This window comes from Ursus americanus, chromosome 19, assembly GCF_024610735.1.
Source record: "Ursus americanus isolate L20-20 chromosome 19, mUrsAme1.1.p, whole genome shotgun sequence".
Lineage (NCBI taxonomy): Eukaryota > Metazoa > Chordata > Mammalia > Carnivora > Ursidae > Ursus > Ursus americanus.
This window is the reverse complement of record NC_142145.1, coordinates 59,766,498-59,787,072: the sequence shown is the minus strand read 5'-3', so window position 1 is coordinate 59,787,072 and position 20,575 is coordinate 59,766,498.

The window sequence follows — 20,575 nt, the reverse complement described above, 5'->3', positions numbered from 1 at the left end:
AACCCTAAAAGGACCCTTAACCTAACCCTAACCCTCAGCCTAACCCGAACCCGAATTCTAACCCTAACATAACCCTTACCCTAACCCTAACCCAAACACTAACCCTGACGTGAACTTGAACCCGAACCCTAACCTTAAACCAAACCCTAACCCTAACACTAACCGTCAGCCTAACCCGAACCCTAACCCTAACCATAACCCTAACCCTAAACCTCAGCCTAACCCTAACCCTAAACCTAACCCTAACCCGAACACAAACCCTAACCCTAAGCCTAAACCGAACCCGAACACTAACCCTAACCCTAACCCTAATCCTAACCCTGAACCTAACCCTAACCCCAAACCCTAAAACCTGACCCTGACCCTAACCCTAACCTTGACCCTCACCCTAAACCTAACGCTGACCCTGACACTGACCCTAATCCCTAAACCCTGACCCTGATCCTAACCCTAACCCGAACCCTAACCCTAACCAGAACCCTAACCCTAACCCGAACCCTAACCGTAACCCTAACCCTAACCCTAACCCTAAAACTAACCCGACCCTAACCCTAACCCTAACCCGAACCCTAACCATATCCCGTACCGTAACCCGAACCTGAACCCGAACCCTTACCCGAAACCTAACCCTAAGTCAAACCCTAACCCTAACCCGAACACTAACCCTAACCCCATCCCTAACCCGAACCGGAACCCGACGCGAACTGTCAACCGAACACGAACCGTAACCCTGACACTGACCCTGACCCTGATCCTGACCATGACCCTGACCCTAATCCTAACCCTAAACCCTAATACCTGAACCTGACCCCAAACCTAACCTTGACCCTGACCCTGACTCTAAACCCTAAACCCTGACCCTGACCCTGACCCTACCCTAACCCGAACCCTGACCGGAACCCGAACCCTAACCCTGACATGAATCTGAACCCGAACCCTAACCCTAACCCGAACCCGAATCCCTAACACGAACCCAAACCCGAACCCCTAACCCGAACCCTAACCCTAACCCGAACTCTAGCCCTAACCCGAACCCTAACCCGAAACCGAATCCTAACCAGAACTCTAACCCTAACCCTAACCGTACCCGAAATATAACCTAAACCTAACCCTAACCCGAACACTAACAAGAACCCTAACCCAAAACCTAACCCTAACAGTAACCCTAACCCTAACCCTCTCCTAATCCTAACCCTTACCCTAACCCTTACTCGAACCTGAACCTGAAACGTAACCCGAACCCTAAACCTAACACTAACCCTAACCCTCAGCCTAACCCTAACCCGAACCCGAATCCCTAACACGAACCCAAACCCGAACCCCTAACCCGAACCCTAACCCTAAACCGAACCCTAGCCCTAACCCGAACCCTAACCCTAACCCTAAAACAAACCCTAACCGTAAACCTAACCCTAACCTAAAGCCAAACCCTAACCCTAACCCTACCCGAACCCTAACCCTAAACCAAACCCTAAACCTAACCCTAACCCTAACCCTAACCCTAAACCCAACCCGAAACCTAACCCTAACAGTAACCCTAACCCGAAACCTAACCCTAACCCGAACACTAACCCTAACCCTAATCTTAAGCCTAACCCGAACCCGAACCCTAACGCTAACCCTACCTGAACCCTAATCCTAAACCAAACCCTAACCCTAACCCTAACCCTAACCCGAACCATAACCATAACCCTAACCCTAACCTTAACCCGAAACCGAACGCTAACCGAAACCTGACCCGAACCAGAACACTAAACCTGACGCGAATTTGAACCCAAAACCTAACCCGAACCCCGAACCCGAACCCCTAACCCTAACCCTAACCCTAACCCTACAAGAACCCTAACCCTAACCCTAAAACTAACCCGAACCCTGGCCCTAACTCAAACCCTAACCCAAACCCTAACCCTAACCCTAACCCTAACTCAAACCCTAACCCGAACCCTAACCCTAACCCGAACCCGAACCCTTCCCTAACCCTAACCCATACCCGAACCCTAACCCTAACCCTACCCGAACCCTAACCCTAACCCAAACCCTAACCCTAACCTGAACCCTAACCGTAACCCTAACCCTAACCCGTACCCTCACCCTAACCCTAATCCCTAAACACTGACCTTGACCCTAACCCTAACCCTGACACTGACCCTGACCCTAACCCTAACCCGAACCCTGACCGGAACCTGAAGCCTAACCATGACGCGAACCTGAACCCAAACCCAAACCCCGAACCTGAACCCGAAACCAAACCCCTAACCCTAAGCCTAACCCTAACCCGAACCCTTACATGAACCCAAACCCTAATGCGAACCCTCACCCGAACCCTAACCCGAACCCTATCCCTAAACCGAACCCGAACCTGACCTGAACCCTAATCACGAAACCTAACCCTGACCCTGACCATGACCCTGACCCTAACCCTCACCCTAAACACTTAAACCTGACCCTGAACCTAACCGTAAACCTGACCCTGACCCTGACCCTAAACCATAAACCCTGACACTGACCCTGATGCTCACCCTAACACGAACCTGACCCGAACCTAAACACTAACCCTGACGCGAATATCAACCCGAAACCTAACCCGAATCCTAACCCTAACCCTAACCCTAACCCTAACTCAAACCCTAACCCTAACCCTAACCCTAACCCTAACCCTAACCCGAATCCAAACCCTAACCCTAACCCGAACCCTAACCCGAACTCTAACCCTAACCCTAACCCTAACCCTAAACTACCCTAACCCTAACCCGAACCCTAACCCTAACCCTAACCGTAACCCTAACCCAAACGCTAACCCTAACCCGAATCGTAACCCTAACCCTAACCGTAACCCTAACCCTAACCTAACCATAACCCGAACCCGAAACTTAACCCTAACCCGAACCCTAACCCTAACCCGACCCTAACCCTAACCCTATCCCTAACCGGAAACCTAACCCTAACCCTAACCCGAACCCTAACCCTAACCCTAACCCTAACCCTAATCCGAACACTAACCCTAAACCTAACCCTAACCCTAACTCTAAACCTAACCCGAACCTGAAGCCAAACACTAACCATAACCCAAACGATACCCAAACCCGAACCCTAAACCAAAACCGATCCCGCAACCTAACCCTAACCCGAAACCTAACCCTAACCCTAACCCTAACCCTATCCCTAACCGGAAACCTAACCCTAACCCTAACCCGAACCCTAACCCTAAACCTAACCCAAAACCGAACCCGAACCCTAACCCTAACCGTAACCCTAACCCGAACACTAAACCTAACCCGACCCTAACCCTAACGCTATCCCTAACCTGAAACCTAACCCTAACCCGAACCCGAACCCGAACAATAACCCTAACCCTAACCCTAACCCAAACCCTAACCCTAACACGAACCCAAACCCGAACCCGAACCCGAACCCAAAATCTAACCCTAACCCGAACGCTAACCCAAACCCGAACCCTAACCCAAATCCTAACCCTAAACTTAACCCTAACACGAACCCGAACCCTAAACCGAACCCTAACCCTAACCCTAACCCGAAACCTAACCCGAACCCGAACCCTAACCCGAACCCTAACCCTAACCCTAACCCTAACCCTAACCCTAACCCTAACCCTAAACCGAACCCTAACCCTAACCGTAACCCGAACCCTAACCCTAAACCGAACCCTAATCCGAACCCGAACCCGAACCCTAACCCGAACCCTTACCCTAACCCTAACCCGAAACCTAACCCGAGCCTGAACCCGAACCCGAACCCTAATCCTAACCCGAACCCGAACCCTAATCCTAACCCGAACCCGAACCCGAATCCATACTCGAAAGCGAAACCAATACCGAACCAGAACCCGAACCCGAACCCTAACCCCTAACCCGAACCCGAACCCGAATCCATAACTGAAAGCGAAACCGATACCGAACCCGAACCGTAACTGAAACCGAACCCTACCCGAACCCGAACCCGAACCCTACCCGAACCCGAACCTGAAACCTACCCGAACCAGAACCAGAACCAGAACCCAAACCCCTAACCCGAACCCGAACCCGAAACCCATAATTGTTTGTGCCAATGTAAAGAAAATGCCATACGCTTATCTGTAAGAAACAACAGTGCCCTGGAACAGTCTGAGCCTTAATATCAGCACTGTGCTTTTGGGAGCGGGAGTTAAAGCGGAGGCAAACAGCACTAAGACACATTTGGCAAAAATCGCGTTCCAATGAATAATATTTTCTTCCCTTTCAAACCCAAACGTAAGTGGTTGTGGCCAGATAAATAAATGCCACACCCTTATGTGTAAGAAACAACAGTGCCCAGGAACGGGTTTCTACGTGAAGAAAATATTTCTCGTTGGAACTCCGCTTTTTTACTTTACCTTCCACAACCCCTTGTGATAGGGTTTCCACGTTAAGAAAATCGTTTTCATTGGAAGCCGGTTTTTCCCAAATGTGTCTAAGTGCTGTATTCCTCGGGTTTCCCTCATGCTACCAAAAGCACAGTGATGATGTTAGGGCTTAGACTGTTCCTGGGTAATGTTGTTTCTTACACATAAGGGTGTGGCATTTTCTTTACATTGCCACAACCACATATGATAGGGTTTCAACATGAACAAAATATTTTTCGTTGGAAGCGGTTTTTTGTCAAATGTGTCTCAATACCGTGTTGTTTGGGATTAACTAATGCTACCGAAATCACTATGATGATGTGAGGGCTCAGACCGATCCTGGAAACTTGTTTCTTACAGATAAGCGTATGGCATTTTCTTTACATTGGCACAAACAATTATGATAGAGTTTGCAAAAGAGAAAATTTATTTCATTGAAAGGCGGTTTTTGCCAAATTTTCTCAGCTGTTTGCCTCGGTTTTAACTCATGATACCAAAAGAACAGTGATGATCTTAGGGCTCAGACCGTCCATGGGACCAGTTATTTCTTACAAATAAGCATATGGCACATCCTTTACCTTGCCACAACAAATTAAGATAGAGTTTGCACATCAAGAAATATTTTTCATTTGAACCCGTTTCTGCCAAATATGTCTCAGTACTATGTCCTCAGCACTTGGGAGGATGTCTGCACGTGGAGAAAGACTTTTTCGTGGGAAGCCGGCTTTTGTCAAACGGGTCCCAGTGCTGTGCTCCTCTCTTTTCACTCCTGCTGCCAGAAGCCCAGTGAGGATGGGAGGGCTTAGAACATGGCTGGGCACTGTGGTTTCTTCCAGAGTCGTGGATGGCATTTGCTTTACCTTGCCACAACCACTTGTGAGACGGTCTGCACCTCAGGAAAACTGTTTCCGTGGGAAGCCGGCTTTTGGCCAAACGGGTCTCAGGGCCGTGGGCCTCGGGTGTCCCTCCGGCTCCCCAAAGCACAGGGACGAGGTGAGGGGCTTAGACCATGCCTGGGCCATGTTGTCTCTTCCACCTTGGTGTGTGGCATTTTGTTGACCTGGCTACCCCCACTTGGGATAGGTTTTCCACAGCAAGAGCATATTGTTCGTCGGAAGCCGTTTGGGCCCCAGGGGTCTCCGGGCTGTGTTCGTTGGGGTTGAACTCCTGCTAGCAAAACCGCCGGGATGAGGGAAAGGGTCAGACTGTGCCTGGGCCCTGTGGTCTCTTCCAGGTCAGTGTATGGCATTTCCTTCACCTTGCCACAGACACTGGGGAGCATGTCTGCACGTGGAGAAGGACTTCCTCGTGGAAGCCGGTTTCTGTCAAAGCGTCCCAGTGCTGTCCTCCTCTCTTTTCACTCCTGCTGCTAGAAGCCCAGGGAGGAGGGGAGGGCTTAGAACATGGCTGGGCACTGGGGTTTCTTCCAGAGAAGGGGATGGCATTTGCTTTCCCTTGCCACCAGCCCTTGGGATAGGGTCTGCACCTCAGGAAAGCTGTTTCCTTGGGAAGCCGGCTTTCTGCCCAACAGGCCTCAGGGCCGTGGGCCTCGGGGGTCCCTCCGGCTCCCCAAAGCACAGGGACGAGGTGAGGGGCTTAGACCATGCCTGGGCAATGTTGTTTCTTACCCCTGGGTGTGTGGTATTTTGTTTACCTGGCTACCCCCACTGGGATAGGTTTTCCACAGCAAGAGCATACTGCTCATCGGAAGCCGTTTTTGCCCCAGGGTTCTCCGGGCTGTGTTCGTTGGGGTTGACCTTCTGCTAGCAAAACCGCCGGGATGAGGGAAGAGCTGACGGTGCCTGGGCACTGTGGTCTCTTACCTGACCCGTACCCTAACTGGAACCCAAACCCTATACCCTGACCCAGACACTTAGCCTGATCCTGACCATTACCCTGACCCTAACCCTAACCCTAACCCTAACCAGAACCCTAGCCCTAACCCGAACCCTAACACTAATCCTAACCCTAATCTGAAAACGAACCCTAACCCTAACCCTACCACGAAAACTAATCCTAACCCTAAACCTAACCCTAAGCGTAACGTGAACCCTAACCCTAACCCTAACCCTAAACCAAACCCTTACCCTAACCCTAACCCTAACCCTAACGCTAACCCGAAACCTAACCATAAACCTAACCCTAACCTTAACCCGAAACCGAACCCTAACCCGAACCCTAACCCTATACCGAATCCTAACCCGAACCCTAACCCTAACCCTAACCCTAACCCTAAACCCTAACCAGACCCCAAACTCGAACCCCTAACCCTAACCCTAACCCTAAACCTAACCCTAACCCGAACCCTAACCCGAACACCAATTCTAACCCTAACCCTAACCCTAACCCTAACCCTCAGCCTAACCCGAACCCTAACACTAACCATAACCCTAACCCTAAACCTCAGCCTAACTCTAACCCTACCCGAACCCTAACCCTAACCCTAAACCTAACCCTAACCCGAACCCTAACCCGAACACCAATTCTAACCCTAACCCTAACCCTAACCCTAACCCTCAGCCTAACCCGAACCCTAACACTAACCATAACCCTAACCCTAAACCTCAGCCTAACTCTAACCCTACCCGAACCCTAACCCTAAAACGAACCCTAACCGTAAAACTAACCCTAACCTGAAGCCGAACCCTAACCCTAACCCTACCCGAACCCTAACCCTAAACCAAACCCTAAACCTAACCCTAACCCTACCCGAACCCTAACCCTAAACCAAACCCTAACCCTAAACCTAACCCGAACCCTAACCCTAACCCTCACCCGAATCCTACCCCAAACCCTAACCCTAACCCTAACATGAACAGAAACCCGAAACCTAACCCCAACCCTAACCCTAACCCGAACACCAATTCTAACCCTAACCCTAACCCTAACCCTAACCCTCAGCCTAACCCGAACCCTACACTAACCATAACCCTAACCCTAAACCTCAGCCTAACTCTAACCCTACCCGAACCCTAACCCTAAAACGAACCCTAACCGTAAAACTAACCCTAACCTGAAGCCGAACCCTAACCCTAACCCTACCCGAACCCTAACCCTAAACCAAACCCTAAACCTAACCCTAACCCTACCCGAACCCTAACCCTAAACCAAACCCTAACCCTAACCCTAACCCTAACCCTAACATGAACAGAAACCCGAAACCTAACCCCAACCCTAACCCTAACACGAACACTAAACCTAACCCTAACCCTAACCATAACGTGAACCCTAACCCTAACCCTAACCCTAACCCGAACCCTAACCCTAACCCGAACCCTCACCCTAACCCGAACTCTAACCCTAACCATAACCCCAACCCGAAACCTAACCCTAACAGTAACCCTAACCCGAAACCTAACCCTAACCCGAACACTAACCCTAACCCTAATCCTCAGCCTAACCTGAACCCGAACCCTAACGCTAACCCTACCTGAACCCTAATCCTAAACCAAACCCTAACCCTAAACCTAACCCTAACCCTAACCCGAACCGTAACCATAACCCTAACCCTAACCTTAACCCGAAACCGAACGCTAACCGAAACCTGACCCAAACCAGAACACTAAACCTGACGCGAATTTGAACCCAAAACCTAACCCGAACCCAAACCCCGAACCCGAACCCCTAACCCTAACCCTAACCCTAACCCTACAAGAACCCTAACCCTAACCCTAAAACTAACCCGAACCCTGGCCCTAACTCAAACCCTAACCCGAACCCTAACCCTAACCCTAACTCAAACCCTAACCCGAACCCTAACCCTAACCCGAACCCGAACCCTTCCCTAACCCTAACCCATACCCGAACCCTAACCCTAACCCTACCCGAACCCTAACCCTAACCCAAACCCTAACCCTAACCCGAACCCTAACTGTAACCCTAACCCTAACCCGTACCCTCACCCTAACCCTAATCCCTAAACACTGACCTTGACCCTAACCCTAACCCTGACACTGACCCTGACCCTAACCCTAACCCGAACCCTGACCGGAACCTGAAGCCTAACCCTGACGCGAACCTGAACCCGAACCCAAACCCCGAACCTGAACCCGAAACCAAACCCCTAACCCTAAGCCTAACCCTAACCCGAACCCTTACATGAACCCAAACCCTAATGCGAACCCTCACCCGAACCCTAACCCGAACCCTATCCCTAAACCGAACCCGAACCTGACCCGAACCCTAATCACGAAACCTAACCCTGACCCTGACCATGACCCTGACCCTAACCCTCACCCTAAACCCTCAAACCTGACCCTGAACCTAACCTTAAACCTGACCCTGACCCTGACCCTAAACCCTAAACCCTGACACTGACCCTGACCCTCACCCTAACCCGAACCCTGACCCGAACCTGAACACTAACCCTGACGCGAACATCAACCCGAAACCTAACCCGAACCCTAACCCGAACCCTAACCCGAACCCTAACCCTAACCCTCACCCGAACCCTAACACGAACGCTAACCCTAACCCTGACTCTAACACTAACATTAAACTTAACCCTAACCCGAATCTGAGCCCTAACTCTAATCCTAACCCTATCCGAACCCTAACCCTAACCCAAACCCTAACCGTAACCCTAACCCGAACACTAACCCTAATACTAACCCTAACCCTAAACCTAACCCTAACCCTAACCCTATCCGAACCCTAACCCTAACCCAAACCCTAACTGTAACCCTAACCCTAACCCGAACACTAACGCTAACCCTAACCCTAACCCTAACCCTAACCCTAACCGTAACCCTAACACTAACCCTAACCCTAACCCTAACCATAATCGGAACCCGAACAATAACCCTAACCCGAACCCTAACCCTAACCCTAACGCGAACCTGAACCCGAATCCAAAACCTAACCCTAACCCGAACCCTAACCCGAACTCTAACCCTAACCCTAACCCTAACCCTAACCTAACCCTAACCCTAACCCGAACCCTAACCCTAACCCTAACCGAAACCCTAACCCGAACGCTAACCCTAAACCGAATCGTAACCCTAACCCTAACCGTAACCCTAACCCTAACCCTAAACATAACCCGAACCCGAACCCGAAACCTAAACCTAACCCTAACCCTAACCCTAACCCTAACCCTAACCCTAAACCAAACCCTAACCCTAAGCCTAACCCTAACCCTAACCCTAACCCTAACTCAAACCCTAACCCGAACCCTAACCCTAACCCTAACCCTAACCCTAACTTAACCCTAACCCGAACCCTAACCCTAACCCTAACCCTAACCCGTACCCTAACCCGAACCCGAACCCTTACCTGAAACCTAACCCTAAACTGAACCGTAACCCTAACCCGAACCCTAGTCCTAAATCGAACGCTAACCCTAACCTGAACCCTAAAAGGACCCTTAACCTAACCCTAACCCTCAGCCTAACCCGAACCCGAATTCTAACCCTAACATAACCCTTACCCTAACCCTAACCCAAACACTAACCCTGACGTGAACTTGAACCCGAACCCTAACCTTAAACCAAACCCTAACCCTAACACTAACCGTCAGCCTAACCCGAACCCTAACCCTAACCATAACCCTAACCCTAAACCTCAGCCTAACCCTAACCCTAAACCTAACCCTAACCCGAACACAAACCCTAACCCTAAGCCTAAACCGAACCCGAACACTAACCCTAACCCTAACCCTAATCCTAACCCTGAACCTAACCCTAACCCCAAACCCTAAAACCTGACCCTGACCCTAACCCTAACCTTGACCCTCACCCTAAACCTAACGCTGACCCTGACACTGACCCTAATCCCTAAACCCTGACCCTGATCCTAACCCTAACCCGAACCCTAACCCTAACCAGAACCCTAACCCTAACCCGAACCCTAACCGTAACCCTAACCCTAACCCTAACCCTAAAACTAACCCGACCCTAACCCTAACCCTAACCCGAACCCTAACCATATCCCGTACCGTAACCCGAACCTGAACCCGAACCCTTACCCGAAACCTAACCCTAAGTCAAACCCTAACCCTAACCCGAACACTAACCCTAACCCCATCCCTAACCCGAACCGGAACCCGACGCGAACTGTCAACCGAACACGAACCGTAACCCTGACACTGACCCTGACCCTGATCCTGACCATGACCCTGACCCTAATCCTAACCCTAAACCCTAATACCTGAACCTGACCCCAAACCTAACCTTGACCCTGACCCTGACTCTAAACCCTAAACCCTGACCCTGACCCTGACCCTACCCTAACCCGAACCCTGACCGGAACCCGAACCCTAACCCTGACATGAATCTGAACCCGAACCCTAACCCTAACCCGAACCCGAATCCCTAACACGAACCCAAACCCGAACCCCTAACCCGAACCCTAACCCTAACCCGAACCCTAGCCCTAACCCGAACCCTAACCCGAAACCGAATCCTAACCAGAACTCTAACCCTAACCCTAACCGTACCCGAAATATAACCTAAACCTAACCCTAACCCGAACACTAACAAGAACCCTAACCCAAAACCTAACCCTAACAGTAACCCTAACCCTAACCCTCTCCTAATCCTAACCCTTACCCTAACCCTTACTCGAACCTGAACCTGAAACGTAACCCGAACCCTAAACCTAACACTAACCCTAACCCTCAGCCTAACCCTAACCCGAACCCGAATCCCTAACACGAACCCAAACCCGAACCCCTAACCCGAACCCTAACCCTAAACCGAACCCTAGCCCTAACCCGAACCCTAACCCTAACCCTAAAACAAACCCTAACCGTAAACCTAACCCTAACCTAAAGCCAAACCCTAACCCTAACCCTACCCGAACCCTAACCCTAAACCAAACCCTAAACCTAACCCTAACCCTAACCCTAACCCTAAACCCAACCCGAAACCTAACCCTAACAGTAACCCTAACCCGAAACCTAACCCTAACCCGAACACTAACCCTAACCCTAATCTTAAGCCTAACCCGAACCCGAACCCTAACGCTAACCCTACCTGAACCCTAATCCTAAACCAAACCCTAACCCTAACCCTAACCCTAACCCGAACCATAACCATAACCCTAACCCTAACCTTAACCCGAAACCGAACGCTAACCGAAACCTGACCCGAACCAGAACACTAAACCTGACGCGAATTTGAACCCAAAACCTAACCCGAACCCCGAACCCGAACCCCTAACCCTAACCCTAACCCTAACCCTACAAGAACCCTAACCCTAACCCTAAAACTAACCCGAACCCTGGCCCTAACTCAAACCCTAACCCAAACCCTAACCCTAACCCTAACCCTAACTCAAACCCTAACCCGAACCCTAACCCTAACCCGAACCCGAACCCTTCCCTAACCCTAACCCATACCCGAACCCTAACCCTAACCCTACCCGAACCCTAACCCTAACCCAAACCCTAACCCTAACCTGAACCCTAACCGTAACCCTAACCCTAACCCGTACCCTCACCCTAACCCTAATCCCTAAACACTGACCTTGACCCTAACCCTAACCCTGACACTGACCCTGACCCTAACCCTAACCCGAACCCTGACCGGAACCTGAAGCCTAACCATGACGCGAACCTGAACCCAAACCCAAACCCCGAACCTGAACCCGAAACCAAACCCCTAACCCTAAGCCTAACCCTAACCCGAACCCTTACATGAACCCAAACCCTAATGCGAACCCTCACCCGAACCCTAACCCGAACCCTATCCCTAAACCGAACCCGAACCTGACCTGAACCCTAATCACGAAACCTAACCCTGACCCTGACCATGACCCTGACCCTAACCCTCACCCTAAACACTTAAACCTGACCCTGAACCTAACCGTAAACCTGACCCTGACCCTGACCCTAAACCATAAACCCTGACACTGACCCTGATGCTCACCCTAACACGAACCTGACCCGAACCTAAACACTAACCCTGACGCGAATATCAACCCGAAACCTAACCCGAATCCTAACCCTAACCCTAACCCTAACCCTAACTCAAACCCTAACCCTAACCCTAACCCTAACCCTAACCCTAACCCGAATCCAAACCCTAACCCTAACCCGAACCCTAACCCGAACTCTAACCCTAACCCTAACCCTAACCCTAAACTACCCTAACCCTAACCCGAACCCTAACCCTAACCCTAACCGTAACCCTAACCCAAACGCTAACCCTAACCCGAATCGTAACCCTAACCCTAACCGTAACCCTAACCCTAACCTAACCATAACCCGAACCCGAAACTTAACCCTAACCCGAACCCTAACCCTAACCCGACCCTAACCCTAACCCTATCCCTAACCGGAAACCTAACCCTAACCCTAACCCGAACCCTAACCCTAACCCTAACCCTAACCCTAATCCGAACACTAACCCTAAACCTAACCCTAACCCTAACTCTAAACCTAACCCGAACCTGAAGCCAAACACTAACCATAACCCAAACGATACCCAAACCCGAACCCTAAACCAAAACCGATCCCGCAACCTAACCCTAACCCGAAACCTAACCCTAACCCTAACCCTAACCCTATCCCTAACCGGAAACCTAACCCTAACCCTAACCCGAACCCTAACCCTAAACCTAACCCAAAACCGAACCCGAACCCTAACCCTAACCGTAACCCTAACCCGAACACTAAACCTAACCCGACCCTAACCCTAACGCTATCCCTAACCTGAAACCTAACCCTAACCCGAACCCGAACCCGAACAATAACCCTAACCCTAACCCTAACCCAAACCCTAACCCTAACACGAACCCAAACCCGAACCCGAACCCGAACCCAAAATCTAACCCTAACCCGAACGCTAACCCAAACCCGAACCCTAACCCAAATCCTAACCCTAAACTTAACCCTAACACGAACCCGAACCCTAAACCGAACCCTAACCCTAACCCTAACCCGAAACCTAACCCGAACCCGAACCCTAACCCGAACCCTAACCCTAACCCTAACCCTAACCCTAACCCTAACCCTAACCCTAAACCGAACCCTAACCCTAACCGTAACCCGAACCCTAACCCTAAACCGAACCCTAATCCGAACCCGAACCCGAACCCTAACCCGAACCCTTACCCTAACCCTAACCCGAAACCTAACCCGAGCCTGAACCCGAACCCGAACCCTAATCCTAACCCGAACCCGAACCCTAATCCTAACCCGAACCCGAACCCGAATCCATACTCGAAAGCGAAACCAATACCGAACCAGAACCCGAACCCGAACCCTAACCCCTAACCCGAACCCGAACCCGAATCCATAACTGAAAGCGAAACCGATACCGAACCCGAACCGTAACTGAAACCGAACCCTACCCGAACCCGAACCCGAACCCTACCCGAACCCGAACCTGAAACCTACCCGAACCAGAACCAGAACCAGAACCCAAACCCCTAACCCGAACCCGAACCCGAAACCCATAATTGTTTGTGCCAATGTAAAGAAAATGCCATACGCTTATCTGTAAGAAACAACAGTGCCCTGGAACAGTCTGAGCCTTAATATCAGCACTGTGCTTTTGGGAGCGGGAGTTAAAGCGGAGGCAAACAGCACTAAGACACATTTGGCAAAAATCGCGTTCCAATGAATAATATTTTCTTCCCTTTCAAACCCAAACGTAAGTGGTTGTGGCCAGATAAATAAATGCCACACCCTTATGTGTAAGAAACAACAGTGCCCAGGAACGGGTTTCTACGTGAAGAAAATATTTCTCGTTGGAACTCCGCTTTTTTACTTTACCTTCCACAACCCCTTGTGATAGGGTTTCCACGTTAAGAAAATCGTTTTCATTGGAAGCCGGTTTTTCCCAAATGTGTCTAAGTGCTGTATTCCTCGGGTTTCCCTCATGCTACCAAAAGCACAGTGATGATGTTAGGGCTTAGACTGTTCCTGGGTAATGTTGTTTCTTACACATAAGGGTGTGGCATTTTCTTTACATTGCCACAACCACATATGATAGGGTTTCAACATGAACAAAATATTTTTCGTTGGAAGCGGTTTTTTGTCAAATGTGTCTCAATACCGTGTTGTTTGGGATTAACTAATGCTACCGAAATCACTATGATGATGTGAGGGCTCAGACCGATCCTGGAAACTTGTTTCTTACAGATAAGCGTATGGCATTTTCTTTACATTGGCACAAACAATTATGATAGAGTTTGCAAAAGAGAAAATTTATTTCATTGAAAGGCGGTTTTTGCCAAATTTTCTCAGCTGTTTGCCTCGGTTTTAACTCATGATACCAAAAGAACAGTGATGATCTTAGGGCTCAGACCGTCCATGGGACCAGTTATTTCTTACAAATAAGCATATGGCACATCCTTTACCTTGCCACAACAAATTAAGATAGAGTTTGCACATCAAGAAATATTTTTCATTTGAACCCGTTTCTGCCAAATATGTCTCAGTACTATGTCCTCAGCACTTGGGAGGATGTCTGCACGTGGAGAAAGACTTTTTCGTGGGAAGCCGGCTTTTGTCAAACGGGTCCCAGTGCTGTGCTCCTCTCTTTTCACTCCTGCTGCCAGAAGCCCAGTGAGGATGGGAGGGCTTAGAACATGGCTGGGCACTGTGGTTTCTTCCAGAGTCGTGGATGGCATTTGCTTTACCTTGCCACAACCACTTGTGAGACGGTCTGCACCTCAGGAAAACTGTTTCCGTGGGAAGCCGGCTTTTGGCCAAACGGGTCTCAGGGCCGTGGGCCTCGGGTGTCCCTCCGGCTCCCCAAAGCACAGGGACGAGGTGAGGGGCTTAGACCATGCCTGGGCCATGTTGTCTCTTCCACCTTGGTGTGTGGCATTTTGTTGACCTGGCTACCCCCACTTGGGATAGGTTTTCCACAGCAAGAGCATATTGTTCGTCGGAAGCCGTTTGGGCCCCAGGGGTCTCCGGGCTGTGTTCGTTGGGGTTGAACTCCTGCTAGCAAAACCGCCGGGATGAGGGAAAGGGTCAGACTGTGCCTGGGCCCTGTGGTCTCTTCCAGGTCAGTGTATGGCATTTCCTTCACCTTGCCACAGACACTGGGGAGCATGTCTGCACGTGGAGAAGGACTTCCTCGTGGAAGCCGGTTTCTGTCAAAGCGTCCCAGTGCTGTCCTCCTCTCTTTTCACTCCTGCTGCTAGAAGCCCAGGGAGGAGGGGAGGGCTTAGAACATGGCTGGGCACTGGGGTTTCTTCCAGAGAAGGGGATGGCATTTGCTTTCCCTTGCCACCAGCCCTTGGGATAGGGTCTGCACCTCAGGAAAGCTGTTTCCTTGGGAAGCCGGCTTTCTGCCCAACAGGCCTCAGGGCCGTGGGCCTCGGGGGTCCCTCCGGCTCCCCAAAGCACAGGGACGAGGTGAGGGGCTTAGACCATGCCTGGGCAATGTTGTTTCTTACCCCTGGGTGTGTGGTATTTTGTTTACCTGGCTACCCCCACTGGGATAGGTTTTCCACAGCAAGAGCATACTGCTCATCGGAAGCCGTTTTTGCCCCAGGGTTCTCCGGGCTGTGTTCGTTGGGGTTGACCTTCTGCTAGCAAAACCGCCGGGATGAGGGAAGAGCTGACGGTGCCTGGGCACTGTGGTCTCTTACCTGACCCGTACCCTAACTGGAACCCAAACCCTATACCCTGACCCAGACACTTAGCCTGATCCTGACCATTACCCTGACCCTAACCCTAACCCTAACCCTAACCAGAACCCTAGCCCTAACCCGAACCCTAACACTAATCCTAACCCTAATCTGAAAACGAACCCTAACCCTAACCCTACCACGAAAACTAATCCTAACCCTAAACCTAACCCTAAGCGTAACGTGAACCCTAACCCTAACCCTAACCCTAAACCAAACCCTTACCCTAACCCTAACCCTAACCCTAACGCTAACCCGAAACCTAACCATAAACCTAACCCTAACCTTAACCCGAAACCGAACCCTAACCCGAACCCTAACCCTATACCGAATCCTAACCCGAACCCTAACCCTAACCCTAACCCTAACCCTAAACCCTAACCAGACCCCAAACTCGAACCCCTAACCCTAACCCTAACCCTAAACCTAACCCTAACCCGAACCCTAACCCGAACACCAATTCTAACCCTAACCCTAACCCTAACCCTAACCCTCAGCCTAACCCGAACCCTAACACTAACCATAACCCTAACCCTAAACCTCAGCCTAACTCTAACCCTACCCGAACCCTAACCCTAACCCTAAACCTAACCCTAACCCGAACCCTAACCCGAACACCAATTCTAACCCTAACCCTAACCCTAACCCTAACCCTCAGCCTAACCCGAACCCTAACACTAACCATAACCCTAACCCTAAACCTCAGCCTAACTCTAACCCTACCCGAACCCTAACCCTAAAACGAACCCTAACCGTAAAACTAACCCTAACCTGAAGCCGAACCCTAACCCTAACCCTACCCGAACCCTAACCCTAAACCAAACCCTAAACCTAACCCTAACCCTACCCGAACCCTAACCCTAAACCAAACCCTAACCCTAAACCTAACCCGAACCCTAACCCTAACCCTCACCCGAATCCTACCCCAAACCCTAACCCTAACCCTAACATGAACAGAAACCCGAAACCTAACCCCAACCCTAACCCTAACCCGAACACCAATTCTAACCCTAACCCTAACCCTAACCCTAACCCTCAGCCTAACCCGAACCCTACACTAACCATAACCCTAACCCTAAACCTCAGCCTAACTCTAACCCTACCCGAACCCTAACCCTAAAACGAACCCTAACCGTAAAACTAACCCTAACCTGAAGCCGAACCCTAACCCTAACCCTACCCGAACCCTAACCCTAAACCAAACCCTAAACCTAACCCTAACCCTACCCGAACCCTAACCCTAAACCAAACCCTAACCCTAACCCTAACCCTAACCCTAACATGAACAGAAACCCGAAACCTAACCCCAACCCTAACCCTAACACGAACACTAAACCTAACCCTAACCCTAACCATAACGTGAACCCTAACCCTAACCCTAACCCTAACCCGAACCCTAACCCTAACCCGAACCCTCACCCTAACCCGAACTCTAACCCTAACCATAACCCCAACCCGAAACCTAACCCTAACAGTAACCCTAACCCGAAACCTAACCCTAACCCGAACACTAACCCTAACCCTAATCCTCACCCTAACCCTAACCCTAACCCTAACCCTAACCCTAATCCTATACCAAACCCTAACCCTAAACCTAACCCTAACTCTAACCTGAACCGTAACCATAACCCTAACCCTAACCTTAACCCGAAACCGAACGCTAACCGAAACCTGACCCGAACCAGAACACTAAACCTGACGCGAATTTGAACCCAAAACCTAACCCGAACCCGAACCCCGAACCCGAACCCCTAACCCTAACCCTAACCCTAACCCTACAAGAACCCTAACCCTAACCCTAAAACTAACCCGAACCCTGGCCCTAACTCAAACATTAACCCGAACCCTAACCCTAACCCTAACCCTAACTCAAACCCTAACCCGAACCCTAACCCTAACCCGAACCCGAACCCTTCCCTAACCCTAACCCATACCCGAACCCTAACCCTAACCCTCCCCGAACCCTAACCCTAACCCAAACCCTAACCCTAACCCGAACCCTAACCGTAACCCTAACCCTAACCCGTACCCTCACCCTAACCCTAATCCCTAAACACTGACCTTGACCCTAACCCTAACCCTGACACTGACCCTGACCCTAACCCTAACCCGAACCCTGACCGGAACCTGAAGCCTAACCCTGACGCGAACCTGAACCCGAACCCAAACCCCGAACCTGAACCCGAAACCAAACCCCTAACCCTAAGCCTAACCCTAACCCGAACCCTTACATGAACCCAAACCCTAATGCGAACCCTCACCCGAACCCTAACCCGAACCCTATCCCTAAACCGAACCCGAACCTGACCCGAACCCTAAACACGAAACCTAACCCTGACGCTGACCATGACCCTGACCCTAACCCTCACCCTAAACCCTCAAACCTGACCCTGAACCTAACCTTAAACCTGACCCTGACCCTGACCCTAAACCCTAAACCCTGACACTGACCCTGACCCTCACCCTAACCCGAACCCTGACCCGAACCTGAACACTAACCCTGACGCGAACATCAACCCGAAACCTAACCCAAACCCTAACCCGAACCCTAACCCTAACCCTAACCGTAACCCTCACCCGAACCCTAACACGAACGCTAACCCTAACCCTGACTCTAACACTAACATTAAACTTAACCCTAACCCGAATCTGAGCCCTAACTCTAACCCTAACCTATCCGAACCCTAACCCTAACACAAACCCTAACCGTAACCCTAACCCGAACACTAACCCTAACCCTAACCCTAACCCTAACCCTATCCGAACCCTAACCCTAACCCAAACCCTAACCGTAACCCTAACCCTAACCCGAACACTAACCCTAACCCTAACCCTAACCCTAACCCTAACCCTAACCGTAACCCTAACCCTAACCCTAACCCTAACCCTAACCATAATCGGAACCCGAACACTAACCCTAACCCGAACCCTAACCCTAACCCTAACGTGAACCCGAACCCGAATCCAAAACCTAACCCTAACCCGAACCCTAACCCGAACTCTAACCCTAACCCTAACCCTAACCCTAACCTAACCCTAACCCTAACCCGAACCCTAACCCTAACCCTAACCGTAACCCTAACCCGATCGCTAACCCTAAACCGAATCGTAACCCTAACCCTAACCGTAACCCTAACCCTAACCCGAACACTAACCCTAACCCTAACCCTAACCCTAACCCTAACCGTAACCCTAACCCTAACCCTAACCCTAACCCTAACCATAATCGGAACCCGAACACTAACCCTAACCCGAACCCTAACCCTAACCCTAACGTGAACCCGAACCCGAATCCAAAACCTAACCCTAACCCGAACCCTAACCCGAACTCTAACCCTAACCCTAACCCTAACCCTAACCTAACCCTAACCCTAACCCGCACCCTAACCCTAACCCTAACCGTAACCCTAACCCGATCGCTAACCCTAAACCGAATCGTAACCCTAACCCTAACCGTAACCCTAACCCTAACCCTAACCATAACCCGAACCCGAAACCTAACCCTAACCCTAACCCTAACCCTAACGCTACCCGAACCCTAACCCTAAACCAAACCCTAACCCTAAGCCTAACCCTAACCCTAACCCTAACCCTAACTCAAACCCTAACCCGAACCCTAACCCGAACCCTAACCCTAACCCTAACCCTAACTTAACCCTAACCCGAACCCGAACGCTAACCCTAACCCTAACCCTAACCCGTACCCTAACCCGAACCCGAACCCTTACCCGAACCCTAACCCTAAACTGAACCGTAACCCTAACCTGAACCCTAGTCCTAAACCGAACGCTAACCCTAACCTGAACCCTAAAAGGACCCTAAACCTAACCCTAACCCTCAGCCTAACCCGAATCCGAATTCTAACCCTAACTTAACCCTTACCCTAACCGTAACCCGAACACTAACCCTGACGTGAACTTGAACCCGAACCCTAAACTTAAACCAAACCCTAACCCTAACACTAACCCTCAGCCTAACCCGAACCCTAACCCTAACCATAACCCTAACCCTAAACCTCAGCCTAACCCTAACCCTAAACCTAACCCTAACCCGAACACAAACCCTAACCCTAAGCCTAAACCGAATCCGAACCCTAACCCTAACCCTAACCCTAACCCTAATCCTAACCCTGAACCTAACCCTAACCCCAAACCCCAAAACCTGACCCTGACCCTAACCCTAACCATGACCCTCACCCTAAACCTAACGCTGACCCTGACACTGACCCTAATCCCTAAACCCTGACCCTGATCCTAACCCTAACCCGAACCCTAACCCTAACCAGAACCCTAACCCTAAGCTGAAACCTAACCCTAACCCTAACCCTAACCCTAACCCGAACCCTAACCATAACCCGTACCGTAACCCGAACCCGAACCCGAACCCTTACCCGAAACCTAACCCTAAGCCGAACCCTAACCCGAACACTAACCCTAACCCCAACCCTAACCCGAACTGGAACCCGACGCGAACTGTCAACCGAACACGAACCCTAACCCTGACACTGACCCTGACCCTGATCCTGACCATGACCCTGACCCTAATCCTAACCCTAAACCCTAATACCTGACCCTGACCCCAAACCTAACCCTGACCCTGACCCTGACT